Genomic DNA, 15018 nt, shown 5'->3' on the forward strand with positions numbered 1-15018 from the left:
ATGCTAACTAACTTTCCTGTGTGACTTTTTTTTTTATAGATTAAGAAGTTTTTTTCACATGTATAATCTCATTTAAATCCCATGACAACATAGAGAGTTTGGACAGGAACGACTTCCATCTTACAAACAAGGAATGGAAGGCTCTGAGAAGAAAATGACTCACCAGACAGTGACACAAATGGTCATTACTAGAGCCTCATCTCAAAAGAGGTTTCTGGCTCCACTCCTAGGCTTCTCCTCCCCCACCCCTGTCACCTAGCAGGCAGGTGGAAAAAAGAATCCAGGGACATTTCCTGGGGACCAGCTAACTAGCTTCAGTAGCAGCTCACCAAATCTGTCACACTCAACAAAGAGTCAATTGGAATCTGTAATTCAGCCATAGAGTCGTATGAAGTGCAACCCCCTCCAAGATCAAAAGTGAACAAGATAACCAACAAATCTTATTAAAGGGAGAGCCATGTGATTAAATTTTATAAGTTGATACTTTTGTTTCACAGCACAAGAACTCTCCACCTTACTCAAAACATTACTGTTCCCCAAATATGTGTAAGTAACCACAAACATTGTGAAAAGCGCCCATCCTACCATCTCAATGCGGCCTCTTCTTTGTCTTTAGGTGTGGTGTATCTTCCTTGGTAGCTTCCCGTCTATTGGGTTGAACTGTTCATCCGTTAGTTGTGATCTTGGTGTTTTCATGAGAGGAGGTGAGCTTGAGTCCTTCTACTTGGCCGTCTTGTCTCTGACCTCACAAATACTCTATCTGAAAGGAAGTGAAGAAGGTGGATGTTTATTAGAATCATTGAACAGGAAAATGTCTTAACAGAATTATTTTGAAATACAGATAATTACTGTACAGTTAATATGTTTTGGAGTTGAGAATTTTGTGTAAATGGGTCTCAAAATGGGCGCATTCCTAGTTACATCACCACCTGTATGATCAACATACCATGGATCTAGGGTTAACAGCAGAATTTATTCTAAGCAGAGTAAGCCACAGGAAAAAAAACAATTTACAACAGCAGATCATTCATTTCCAGAACTTCCACGAGCCACCTTCCTCATTAACTTATCACCAGCAGTGTGAAATATCTATATACACCTCTGTGACACAACAATAGTTCGTCCTTTGGGAGTTTCCAAGCCAGACTGAACATCTGGATTTGCAGCAAATCCTAAAGGTCACCAGATTCAGTGTGGTAGAAAGAGATGGATAGATGGGCATGTGACAATATGCAGCCACCAAGGCAAGCTGCTGCTGCTGGCCCGGGCCGGCCTCTGAAAGCTTAGACGCCTTGAGACCACATGGATATCTCCTGAAGGATGGATTGTTATATGGCTTTGGAAAAAGTCAGCGTTTCCATTTCTCTCTCTCCCACTTGGCATTTTGGAGCCTGCTGTCAGGATTCACACCGATTTTTGGCTTGGTTTCTAGAGGCTTTTTTCCCCCTTACTACAGTTGAGCTTAAAGAAAAATAGCACAAAGAAATTGTTAAGAAGAAAAGAAATCATGCTCCAGATGGTTTCGAAGAACTCTAAACTGACCCAGAGCCCAAGAAAACGGCTTTTCTTTTATAGAACATTGAGGAAAATGATATTCCTTTTATTTGGTCATAAAAGCAACAACTGAAACTGCCCTGAATGTCCCTAAGAATGCATTCTAGCATGTGTGCATTTGTGTGTCTGCGTATGAATCTGTGTGTGTGTGTGTGTGTGCAAGCCTGTGTATTTATAAAGACATGGTAAGTATACGCTCAAACATTGAGACACAGAACCTGCAGAGAGTATTTACTCTGATCTTCCAGTTCCTCCCTTAACCACTGCCACAATAAAGGACATCTCCAAAAACTGAGAAAGAGTCAAAGTCAGTTTCCCAATTGTAGAACGTTTCTGACAAACCTACTTGGGGAAACAAAGGCTTCCACTTGCTGTCGAGGGAGATGGAAGTGCTGGGCAAGGTGGACGGTGGGACGGGACTGCCCTGGAGGCGGTGAGAAAATGAGGAAGATGGATCTGTAACGTCTGTTCAGTTACAGGTCACAGAAACTGTACTCAAACAAGCTTAGGCAAAACAACACGTAAAAAAGACTTATTAGAAGTTTCTAGGGTAATGAAGGAACCATGGCAGTGTGAAGTCAGAGACTGGGACCTGTGACTGACACCATTCCAACCTTCTATCCACCTGTCCTTTACATCGGCCCGCCTATTTTTGGCCCCATTCACTCCAATGCACCAACGTTATCCTCCTTGAGGCAGAGGATGTAGTCACAGACAGCTCAAGTCCAGTCACAGGACACATGCTCTTTCCTGCTGGTTCTAGTCAGAAGAAACTTCAGAAAAGGAACCTGATGAGTTCAGCTTTGGTCACACATTTTTCCTTTGACCAGCCACTGGGTCGGAGCAGATCATGCCCGGCCAGCTTTGTTCCCCAGGATCAGAGTCCACACCAAAATAAGCAACAGTGTAGGAAGAGCAGTCATGGGGGGCGGAGGGGGGGGAGTGCCCTGCATAGACAAAAACAATGTCCAGTCACAGAGGCTAGAGGAGGCTTACTAGGTTGAGTTGCCTTGTGTTAACCAATGCTTAATATCCCAAATAATATACAAGTCAAAGATGAGCCACAAGTTTTAAAATTGGGGACAGGCTCCTCGCTGCATTTAGAATAGCGTGCAAACAGCTCACCATGGCTCACAGATGCCTCGTGATGTGGCGTGCCGCCTCCCAACCTCACGGGGTGTCCCTCTATCTAACCACACGACTCTTCCTTCAGGTCTTGGAGCACAGTGAGCTCTTTCCATCCTCTGGACTTAATGCACGTATTCCTTCTTCCTATAAATGTTTCTCCCTTGCTATTTGCATGCTTAAGACCTTGTCAGACATCAGGATTCCTGTGCTCAGAAAGGGCTTCTCTGAACACCCTATTTAAGTAAGCCTTGTTAGCTAATTCATTAGAACACTTGGTTTAGTTTTTACGGTACATCATCAGTTTGTAGCTGATATATTTATCTGTCCATCTGGTCTCTGTTCTAGACTGTAAGCTAGGTAAAGGTAGGTACCACATCGGACGTTTTCCTCTCTATATTCCCAGCACTATAAATGTGCCCCGCCCACAGTAGGGGCTCCTAAGTATTTCTTAAATGAATGAGTAGAAGGATGGATACATTATCCAGGTGAATGCAGCAGCAAGTGAGGAATAAAAAGGGAAAATGAAATACAACCTGAACGGTTGCAAAGGGATACAAAGAGTGGATCCTGGGGGACTGTGCGGGACCTACACAGGCTTGCTCTGCTCAGGACACCAGGGGGCACCATTTGCAGAGACGACAATGATAGCCCCCCTTGCCCCCGCCCAAACCCAGAATTAGTACTTTCTAGACCACATCCACACACAGTTTGGTATATAACCTTGTTAGGAACAAATAAACCAATCCTAGAAAACTACGGACCTTCTGCGCGGTCTCGGACTTGAGGCCAGTGAATTTTTAAATTATCTGTGATGAAGACCAGTTTTGCAAAATTATCTCGAAACCATCATTCACAAAGACTTTTGTAAAGTGCAAGAAAAAGGAATTTCTAAAAAAGAAAATTAGGGAGTTCCCATTGTGGCTCAGTGGTAATGAACCCAGCCAATACCCATGAGGATGCGGGTTTCATCCCTGGCCTCACTCTAAGGATTCTGCGTTGCTCTGGCTGTGATGTAGGCCAGCTAGGAACTTCCATATGCCACAGGTCCAGCCCTAAAAAGCTAAAAAAAAAAAAAAAAAAATCCTGAATTTGTAAATAGGTTGAACATAAAATCACTCTGTTCGATTACTATAAAGATACACAAACACTTTTAACGTCTGTTCTTTTCTCGCTGCAGACTCTATATATCAATGCTGGTCTGTGAGCCACACTCAGGGCATCACTGCTTCAGAGCGAATTCAGGTCAGAGTCGAAGACCAGCCACTAGGCTAGGTGGCTGTTAACACCCTGTATTGAATCCTCACAGTAATCCAATAAGAACGGCAGGGTAAAGAGAGTGAGGTGAGTTGTATAAGTGCATGGTAGATCCTTTTTTTAAATTCTGAAATGGCATTCATCATAGATTTTTTTGCATTAATTTTGATTTTAATAATATTATATTAAAAGTGTTTTTTGATTCTTGAGTTTATTTGGTATCCCCTTAAATTCTGCATCCAAAGTGGATACCTCATTCATCTCTCCTTAGTTCTGGCCCTGAGGAATGGCATAAGATTTGCTATTATTTACTATCATAGATCAATTGCTCAATAGGCACATAAGTGGCTGAGACCTGAACATAGTCTAATATGAAGTCCATATCCTTTCCGTGCCACTACGCTACTGCCCATCTGAGCACCCACCCTTTATTAATTCACTCACTCATTCATTAATTCACTAGCAATGCCAATGGAGATCAACAATAAGTGTGCACTACATGTATAGCTGGAAATAAGTTCTCAGAAGTAAGTCGGGCCAGGTGATGGAGAACCCTGAATGTGAAGTTAAGGAAAATGGATTTTATCTGGAGTTACTGGGACATTCTAGAAGCGACACGGTCAGATTTGATATGTAGAAGTTTCACTCTGAATGCAATGGGGTGTCTTGGTAGGCAGAAGTGGGCAGAACTGAAGACTGGTGTCCAGCTAATGGGAGGATACAGGGAAGAGAAGAAAAAGAAAGGTAAAGACGCTGGTCACATTTGAACAGAATCTTATCATTGGCATTTTGAGGGTTCAAGCTTTGAACCAAATTACCCCTGCTACCTCCAGGCTGTGCCCTATCATGCTCACTGGGATAAGGAAACACAGAGCATAGGTCTATTGGAGAAACCAAGCAATACAGAGCTGGGCATGGGGGGGTGGGGATGGATAAGGAGGAAAACACAGCAATAAGCGAGAGTCTTGAGTGAGGAAAACGGGTGCAAGGAGACATGGAAATACAAGAAACTGGTAAAGGAGAGAGCAGAAGGCAGGCAGCATCTGCGTGCTCAAGGACAGGAGGAAGGAGGAAGGCGGGAGTAGGCGGAAACAGCAGTCAGATTCTCAGCGGCACTAAAATTGTCCCTGCCACTTGGCAGGAGTCAGTTCAGATGTCCCAAATCCAAGAGCCAGGGCCTTTTCCTCATTCATATAACTGCACAAGGAGCAAATTAGTGAGATTCATGGACCAAAAGATCCCTTGGCAAATATCCGTTCCATCCTTGGGGATGTTTTTAAGCCCTCAAAGCACCGTTTATCAAAGTGATGGCAATGCCAATGAATTATTTCTGCCCAAGTGAACTATAAGAAATTTAATCTGGCTGATAAAAAAAAAAAGTTTATAAAGCACAGTTCAAATATGAACAATTGCTTTTAGGAAAAATTAGTTCAGCATTTAAATTAATACATAATGGATACTATCACTCAATCTTTAGAGACCCTCTTTTCATTATTGACCATTTTTATAACGAAAAAAGAGACCCCCAACACTGTGGACAACTCTACAATCCTCTATGCTTTTTCACCCACATTATGCATTTATTTTTTCATTTGCATTTTCTTTGCATATTCATTATGCAATTGTTGTTGATTCAACAATTCTATAAAGCAGAAAGGGCAGGAACTGTTATTTCCATTTTGCAGAAGTGGAAACTGAGGTATAGCAATTTGCCCACGGTCTCACATATGCTAAGTGTTAGAGCTGACCCTGGGGCCTTGCTCTCTTGACTAACAGAATTCTTTTCACTCATTTCCATCATTCCATTCTAAGCAGTCTATGTTGTGTGGCTTCTCTGGTTTTACAGCTTCTACATGGCAGAGGATCCAAGCCTTCTAACTCCCATGAACTGCTCAAACCAGTGGGTTTGCTCCAGGAAATAACTCCTGGGATAAAAGAGAGGCGTATATCCATGCGTGGTTTACATAGTTATGCATGATAAGTCATGAACTTGGAGCTGGACACACGGTATAGTAGAAACCGTCCTGGGCTTGGAGTCAGACACATGAGTTCTTGTCTTGGCTTTACCATTTCTTAGTCATGTGCCCTTGGGCATGGTGTTTAACCATTCTGAGCATCAAGACTTGTATTAGCTCAGGTTGTCATATCAAGATACTATAGACTGGAGGCTTAAACAACAGAAATTAATTTCTCCTAGTTGTGAAGGTCAGAAGTCCTGTATCAAAGTGTCAACTGATTTAGTTCCTGCTAAGAACTCTCTTTCTGGCTTGCAGGTGGCTACCATCTTGCTATGCCCTTACATGACCTGTCTCTGAGCATACACATGTAAGGAGAAAGGTTTACCTCTGCTCTTCTTATGAGATCACTAACCCCATCATGAAGCCTCTACTCTCGTGACCTCAAGAATCCTAATGATCTCCCAAAGGTCCCATCTTTCAATTCCATTACATTAGGGGGTAGGGGTTCAACATATGAATTTTGGAGGGATAAAATTCAGTCCATAATATTTCTCTAATCCACGAAATGGGCAAAACAGAATACTTGGGAGAATAAACTACAGTTCAATAGGGATATGTTAGATACCTTCCTAAAGATAGGATATTTGACTTTAAAGGGTTTTGTTTCTCAGATTTTGGTCTTTGTTTTTATTTTTGTGGCCTAGCAGATCCTGAATCCTGACACTGACTCCTCGTCTTATCCTCTTTCAGACCAAATGCAGAATTATGGGTCAGTATGAGAGGTCCAGTCTGCTCAAATCCACACACATTTCACTGTTTAGTATCTATAGTGTTTTAGGCACTGAGCTGGACCCGAGCAGGACAGGAAAAGGAGACAAGGGTACATAGCCACACACTAACACTGCTGTCTAGTCCAATGGTGTCTCGTTAAATGGAACACAGGTTTGATAAGAAAAATTGACCAAAATAACACCAGATGCTAGGAGTCAAAGTGGAATGAGGAGAATACGAGCACAGTTGAGAAAAAAAGCTGGAAATCTTTCCTTCTTTCCTTGGGGCTGATCAGCTCTCCCCACTTTGCTTTTGCACCCCACAAAAAGAAAAATCCAGAATAAAACCAGCTATCAGACAAAGGAAGATTTAAAAAAAAAAAAAGTAATTTCTTAAAAAAACTAAAAATTGGCCTGATCCTAGTTCACTAAACATTCTCCACCCTCTCCTCCACACCCCTGTTGGCCAGGCTAATAGGAAAAGCATTGTATTGAGGAAGTTTGGGCATGAATTTTATCACTCCCTGAACAGTTCTGAACAATAGAAAGGGAGGCATTACTACAAAGTTTTAAAACTCATACTACTTTGAAATTATCACGTAAGAATTGTCACAGGGGAACGTGGTAAGACTGCGATTTCTTCTTGTTTTACACCACAGGACTGAAAAGGGAGTTGAAGGAGATTAATTACATTCCCTGCTAATCAATGCAAAGACATATTTTTTTCCTTCTCCATCTCATAATTTTTATTTCATCTAGTTTGGGCTTTTTTAGGGTTGCCAGATGTCCCAGTTTCAGTGGGACAATCCTACGTTTTGAAGGTACGTCCCATCTGCTCTTGAAAATATTTCTGTTCACTGCTCTCTCGTGGACTGTAGGGTTTTTAGAGCTGCCAGCCAGAGTATGGCTGCTGGAGAGAAGATGATAAATTATTGTAACACTATAAAAAAAAAAAAAAACCACTCACATCCACCGCCACCCCACCTTAGTGATGCTGTGAATTAATTCTGCAGGAATCTTTGTCATGAAGGTGAATTTCCAAGTTTCCAGATGGGAACGTGAAGCTCCTTCCACACTGGTGTTGAGAAGAAAGAAGACGTGGGCAGGGCGGGGAAGCACAAACGGATTGACTCCTGGATTTGCCATCGGAACACCTGGCTCTGCCGTTTTCCACAAGAGCAACTCTGGGCCAGTTGGTTTAGGAGAAGAAACTATTTTCCGAGTACCTACTGTCTACCTGACTTGATACTAGGCACTTTCAAAAAAGTATCTGATTAATTTCTATAATAATGTTGGATAGCATAGGTTTTACCCCCATTTTACAGATAAGGATGTTAAGGCGCAGATTCACTGAATCAAGAACTCCAGGGTCCCAAACCCCACGCTCCTTTCACCATGGATGACTCGCTTTCTTCATCTATTAAGTAGGAACAGTAATCTGTCCCTTGTAAGAGATGAAGCAGAAGCTGATGAACAGATTCTCTGAAGGTCTCTTCCAGGGCTCCAATAATGGGGATGAGGGAACGTGTCAACTAGGGTCCCGTCTGTGAGAGGTTTTAAAAGGACAGGTTCCACTGAGAAAACATTCTCAGTGCTGCTACTAGTCATTTTTAACTTGACCTCAGATCAGATGTCAAGGCTGGCCCTGTCAGAGATGAGGCACATGATCTTAGGGCCAAAGAACCGAATGGTCTTCACCTTGCGTTTTCTTACACTCCCCACTTCCTAAGTGAGGTCTTGAGATTGCCGCTCCGATTCGGCTGCCATCTCAACAGGGCCGCTCATGACATTACCAACAGCCATCTTATCGACGGTGTGTTTATCGTATTTAGCAGAACAAGGCCCTAAAAGCAGAGGCCAGGCTGGGCACACACCATTTGTGGTTGCTGCCCCAGGCCTTGAAGCAATGTCTAGCGTAGAGACACTGCAGGGGAAGCTGTGTCACCCAGAGACGAATGAGAATTTCCTGGAATCCTGTGGGAAAGGCAAGGCATGATTTCATTAATATACACTGCATAGTTTTCATCAGGCTGATAGTTTGATGTTTTTTCCAGGCCCGTAGTGTGGATATTGTCATGCCTCAAGAGAAAAGCCTCAATGGAGAGAGAGTCGATAATCTGTAGTGTGGGCCTTTGTCAGTGAATCCAAGTAACAAATGTGCGAGTGGTGGGGAGATCCTAAAATACTGCTAGCACGTCAGCTGTCATCACTTTGGATGTTTTGCTGGCAGCATGTCACACGGCCTACTCATCTTGTTGTTTTCCTCCTGCTCTTCATGAAGGCATTTTCTTCCACTAATGATGAAAATTGTTTTCTTACATTTCAATGCTGTGCATTCTTAGCCTTCCCTCCTCTTTCTGTCCTTTATTGGGTAAGGAGTTTTTCTCTCATAAACTGTAGAAGTGCTTCAGGGGGTCAATTCACCTCTTACAATTTTTTCAGAAGTGTGTATACATATGCACATTTCATCGGATTCTCAAAGGGATCCATGACATCAAAATAAAGAACTGATGCAGGAGTTCCCATCGTGGCGCAGTGGTTAACGAATCCGACTAGGAACCACGAGGTGCAGGTTCGATCCCTGCCCTTGCTCAGTGGGTTAACGATCCGGCGTTGCCATGAGCTGTGGTGTAGGTTGCAGACGCAGCTCAGATCCCGCGTTGCTGTGGCTCTGGTGTAGGCCGGTGGCTACAGCTCCGATTTGACCCCTAGCCTGGGAACCTCCATATGCCGCGGGAGTGGCCCAAGAAATAGCAAAAAGACAAAAAAATAAATAAATAAATAAATAAAGAACTGATGCAATAAAATATGCCTTTTTCTGAGGTTACAGTGCTATACCTTGCTCTCTGGATGGAAGGTAGGAACCCCAGACAGTGTTCTACCCTAGGAGAGAAGTTATTTCTAATCCAAATTCCCTATATTACCACAATCAAATTACTTTAGCTCCAAATTCCTCTGTTTTCTCAGCTGTACAATGGGCTCAACATGGCTCTCACTGACTCTTCAACTTCTTACTGTCCCTGCTTCTGGTGCTCCAGGCATGCAGGTTTCCTACCAGATCTGAATACTCCACACCTTGTCACATCTTGGTTTCTCTCCTTCTGACCTCTGATGTCCTCCCATCACACTGTACAGTAACTACCTACTTACATGCCAGCATCCCCTCTGTCTGCATCTTCCTGGGGAGGGGGGGCCGTGGCTTATGCCTTTACCACCAGTGTCAGGCAGTGGAGATGAATGAAGGAATTCATAAAGCTGTTAATGAGATTCAGTTTGTCTGAACTCCCACGGATTCTGCCACCTTGCTATAGAGAGAAGGGAGAAATTAGCTCTGCCGGCCTGAATGTCTAAGGGCATAGAGAAACAGGGGTGTGTCTTCCAGCTTTCAGTGTGCAAAGAGTAGCTTATTTAAAATACAGATTCCTAGGCACCACCTGCAAAGACTCTGATCTGATTTAGGGTGGTTCTGCGAGGCTTGGTTTGGTCAGGGTAGGTGAGATGCAGACATTAGTGAACTGAGAGACAACTGCAGCCTCTTGAGATCAGAAATGGGTCTGAAAAGCTAAGGATCCACTGGATTTCCTTGACTGTCCTCAGGGTGGCGCTGTGCATAAGTTTCAGGGAAAGGGAGGGTGGCCCACTTCTGGGCTCTAGAAAACTCATTCCTCAGGGCTAGCCTCTAGGTGGGTCTTCTGCTGTGGGCTCAGGATTACCAATGCCAGGAATTTATCTGATGTGATGTCTGGCAAGTATGAGGTTTTCATCCAGATTTCTCTGCTCATCCTGACATGGAGAGAAAGCTCAGTTTCAAAGACAGGAAGATGTGTATGGGTCCCAGGGGTACCTGTTACTTCTCACACAGAGCAATGAGCTCAGAATGGCTTCAGTAACTTGACAAATTACTTTCCTCCTTCACTGTTAATTACAGAAGCAATGCATGTTTTTGTAGATCATTTTTTAAAAAGCATATAAACAAAAATAATTTTTAAAAGTCACCTGAAATCACACCACCCACAAATAACCACTGTTAACATTTACTGCATATCCTTAAAAGGATACTGTTTAGTAACCTGCTTTTTCTAACTTAACAATATAACGAGAACATTTTCCAGGCTAGTAACCACAATTAAATTATTTTGAAAAGTTGCCCAGCATCACAGTATTTCATGTATAGATGGACCATGGTTTATTTAACCAATTCCATACTGTGAGACATTAGTTTCTCTCTCTCTCTCTCTCTCTCTCTCTCTGTGTGTGTGTGTGTGTGTGTGTGTGTGTGTGTGTGTGTCTCCTTCTTCCATCCTTCCCTTCCTCCCTCCCTCTTTGGCTTTTATGACCAATTCTGCCACCATTACCCTTACAGTTACCCAATTGCCCCTTCATACACTTGTCTAATAATTTCCTAAAGTATAAGTTCCAAAATAGAATATCTAGGACAAAGGATACATCATTACAGTTTGCAGTTTTTCCCGATTTCTGGAAAGGTAGCCCATTTTACTCACACCACCAGTGAGTGAGAGGGACCAGAGGGACCTCTGAAGGGATACTCTGACGCCTTTGCAGATCTGTTCTGCTGCTAGTTTGGCAGAATTTCGTGGTAGATCAGCTTACCAGCCCTGCATCCCAAGGAGGCTGAGGAATACTTTCACAGAGGGGCTGTTGATTCTGCCTCGTTCTAACGGAGCAATCTAGATGACAAGACTGCACATCCTCTCCACCCTTACCTCTTGAGCTGGAGACCCTGAAATCTGCTGGAACTACCTCAGAATTAGTCCAAAAGAAGAAATATGGGCAAGGTGGTGGTGACCCTGTCTGCAGTGGCGAACGTAAATTCAGTATCAGCCCCTCTATCTTCTCATCTCTCTTTTAGACAATGACAGTGACTGTCTTTTCTCCCTGCCACACTGAATTTCCCAGATATGGGCAGTGGCAGAATGACCAGGACTTCATGCTTTACCGCAGGGTAGGTTATGAGTGACCCAACAACATCCATGGGCAAAATATTGGAATATGCTCCATCTCAACAGATATGAAAGGGAGAAAGACTTACCATGGCCAGAGTTAAAATTCCTCATGGCCATGAGGTTACAAGGGAGGAAACCCACATGGTGACAAGTAACACAACAAAAGCCAGAGACATGAACCAGCCAAAGACCAAGAAGTAAAACCAGGCAGGAAATCTGCCAAAGGATACAACAATTCAAGTTGGATACAAAGTCTAGAACCCAAAACCACAAGGCCAAGATCAAGGACAGGGGGTTGGAGAGCCTGGGCATAATCTAGAGTGTCTTACTGCTTCAAGTTTGCTTTAACACCCTACATAGTCATGGTGCTTGGATGGATCACATGCACACAGACTCACAAGCCCTCTGCCCCAAGGCGCAAGGGCAGAACTACCTGGCAGATCTTCCAAGCCCAATGTTATGGTCATTATCCAATGGTCAAGCAGCAGAACTGAGCTTTGGCAGCCAAGTGGGAGGAAGGTGGATATTTCATAAGTTAGGCAAAGACTATCAAAGAAGAAGTGTCCTCAGCTAGGGATGTAGAGAAGCTATGGGCAAACACCCCCATCCTGTCTGCAGCTCAGCCACAGGATGGCCCTTCACTGGCCACAGGATGGCCCCAGAGAGAATCAGAGACTTGTCCTAATAGCAAGAGGCCTGGCAGGGATTTTACCAGTGTGCCAGGAATGAGACAGGGCTGGATGTGGGTAGGGAGAGACCATACTCTTGCATACCCCTGATTTGTCCACAACATGCAGGTATTTGTTTCATGACTAAGAGAAAAATGAATTCAATCTGTTTTCTGAATTCTTTTCAAAGAATTTTGCATGCTGAAATAATACAATATTAAGTGAAAAGAAAGCAGAAAATAAAATTGTGTATGGTATAATTTCAATGCAGCAAATATGTTTATACATATACACAGAAAAGACGTTAGAATGAAATAAACCAGTATTTCCACAGTATGGGGAGATTTTGAACATTGATCTATTTTATCAGTGATATTGGCCATTCTCTGTCATTGGCTATAAGGTTTCAGTTTAAGGAAGCAGGAAGCAACCATCCCTCTATTGCCGTTCCAGCCTATGATTAGAACCAGGAGGAGCCCGGGCAGGAGTGTTAGCAGGATTCAGGAAATGAAGGGCACCAAAGCACCAAATGAAGCAAATCCACATCCTTAGCTGAGCACTAATGACATCTACTGTTCTTTCTGCAGCTTTTTCTCATATCTTGCTCTTCTTCATCAGCTTTCCTCTATAACATGTTTAACTTGTTAAACTGTTTGTGCCCTTTCATAATCAAGGTAGCTATTAGTCATTGAACTAGTTGATTACAATGAGGCAGGTATAGCAAAAAAAGGTCAGCAGGAATATAATGATGATACTTAGTTTAATTGAAAAATAAACTGATTAGTTCTTATACCACGATATAGATTCAGCATGTTCATGTTTGTAATTCACTGGTTCAAAAACACATCAAGAGTCATTAGAAAGAGACATCCAAACTGAGGGAGCCCCAACTGGTGACAAGAGGCAGCTTGGACAGAGCAGTAAAGGTCATGCCTAATGAGGAAGGAATGATATGGGATTTGATCCCAGCACCCAACCATCCTTGCCAAGTTGCCAGCTGTGTAACCCAGCATAAGTCACATATACTCTCTGAGCCTCGGTTTTCTCATTTGTTAAATGGCAATGTAATACCTACCTTCCAAGTTAGCAAAATGTATAGAAAATGAGTGCTAGAGGACCCAGCACCAGAGAGCTGTCATTTTCCACCCCCCACCTCCACCCCCACCATATCTCCTCAACCTCAAAACCAGGTTAAGGGAGTAAAGATTATTCCTAAGAAGCTCTCTGTCAAAGTGAAGCTCCCCAGCACAAAGACTTGAAATGTGAATCATTCTTATCTTCCCTTCCTTCTTGGCCTCTTGGCTGCCCCTGAGTCTAGATTTCTCTCCATGGAATTCACTGTGAATTAATTTCCCCTTCCCAGCCTAAAGTTTTAGCTTTGCTAAGTATCATGTTTGTTCCTTTATTAGTCCAGGGTGCGTACCAAGACAGTCATGTATTTCAGATATTTAGAGTGCCTTTTAGAAGAAATTAATTGGGGCTCAATTGGAAGTACCATCACAATGAGAATATTTTCTTTATTTGACAATAGTGAAAGGAGGGAAGCTATTTGTTGTTCTTAAACATATGTTGCATAAACTCTGAATTTCTAAGGATTAATTTGCATGGTTTGAATAACCATGTCCAATAATGAATCTCTTCTTTTAGCAACTATTTTTTCTGTGAAAAATAAGAATTTTCTGCCTGGCCATCAAGCTAGAACAAACAAGCTTTTCCAATTCCTTTCTTTTTCAGAATCTTCAGTCTCTAGAAAGCTCTAGATCCATTTGATAATCTGAAACTTTAACATCCTGAAGAGCTACCACTCTCTAAGTTAAGTTGGATATAACAAGTCACAAAGCAACCCTCAGCAGTTCCATTTGTCTACAGACATGCTAAGAGCTGGCCTTAACGTCTGAGGCAGTCCTCCAACCAGAAGTGGCTCCTTGACTAACGATGACATTGACATCAGCACCACAGCAACGGGCATTTTATCACCAGATCAAACCGATTTTAAGGAAAAATAGAGGCTGAGCATTCGAGACATCTCTTCCAGTTATGCAGACGAGTCAGACTCCCCATCACCACTTGCTCCCGCACTGAATTTCTATAGGCGATTCTTTAGTGACCATTGTCAGATCCACTCAGAAGTGCAGAATAACTCTAAACACTCAGTTGTTTTAAGGCTCCAGTTACGTTAAAAAAAAGTCAAAACAGGGTCACAAAATGATGCAATTTTTAAAATATTTACTTTTAACAAATTAATATTTTATAGAGAAATACAGTATAATGCAAGCATGCTGTTCACAAGCATCTGGTAGTAAGACAAAATAATAACAGCTAATGTTTACTGTGTGCTTACTATATGCTATGCATGGCTCAGAGCACTTTCATATATTATGTCATTAATTTTCCAACAACTTATGAGGTATATTCTATTATCGTTATTTCAAAGACAAAGAAATTAGGGTACAAAGATGTCAGTAGCTTGCCTAAGGGGAGAGGGAATAGAGACAGTTACCGTTTTCAGATGTCTTCTTTCCAATCCTGTTAGTGTACTTCTGAGACTCCGTGTGTCGCCTCAGTTAGAGCCAGGGGGTAAGTCCAAATGTGAGAGCTTTGAGAATACGAGAGCCCTGGTTTTTGTAGTAACCAGGAGGACGCTTTGCATTAACCACAGGACCTCGGCACAGTGCTCGGCAGCTATGGCCTCACAGGGGTCATACTCTGACTCCACACGTCC

General features: G+C 42.7%; 1 protein-coding gene across 6 annotated transcripts in view; it reads right to left on the reverse strand.

Annotated features, from left to right (window-relative positions):
- Positions 1 to 15018, reverse strand: part of ITPRID1 (ITPR interacting domain containing 1) — a 299098-nt gene that overhangs the window by 156723 nt on the left and 127357 nt on the right. For 4 of the 6 annotated variants that reach the window (XM_085005890.1, XM_021079200.2, XM_021079198.2 and 1 more), the window contains one exon: positions 586 to 760. The gene's annotated coding sequence lies outside the window, so the exon portion shown is untranslated. Of the gene's footprint in view, positions 1 to 585; positions 761 to 946; positions 1390 to 15018 lie in introns of those variants that run through there. The other 2 variants (XM_085005885.1, XM_085005888.1) reach the window with 2 other exon arrangements.

The sequence above is a fragment of the Sus scrofa genome, chromosome 18 (assembly GCF_054392235.1).
Source record: "Sus scrofa isolate SSC_HxYL_T2T_F1_AM1 chromosome 18, Sscrofa_HxYL_maternal_Yorkshire_Landrace_v2.0, whole genome shotgun sequence".
NCBI classification, from domain to species: domain Eukaryota; kingdom Metazoa; phylum Chordata; class Mammalia; order Artiodactyla; family Suidae; genus Sus; species Sus scrofa.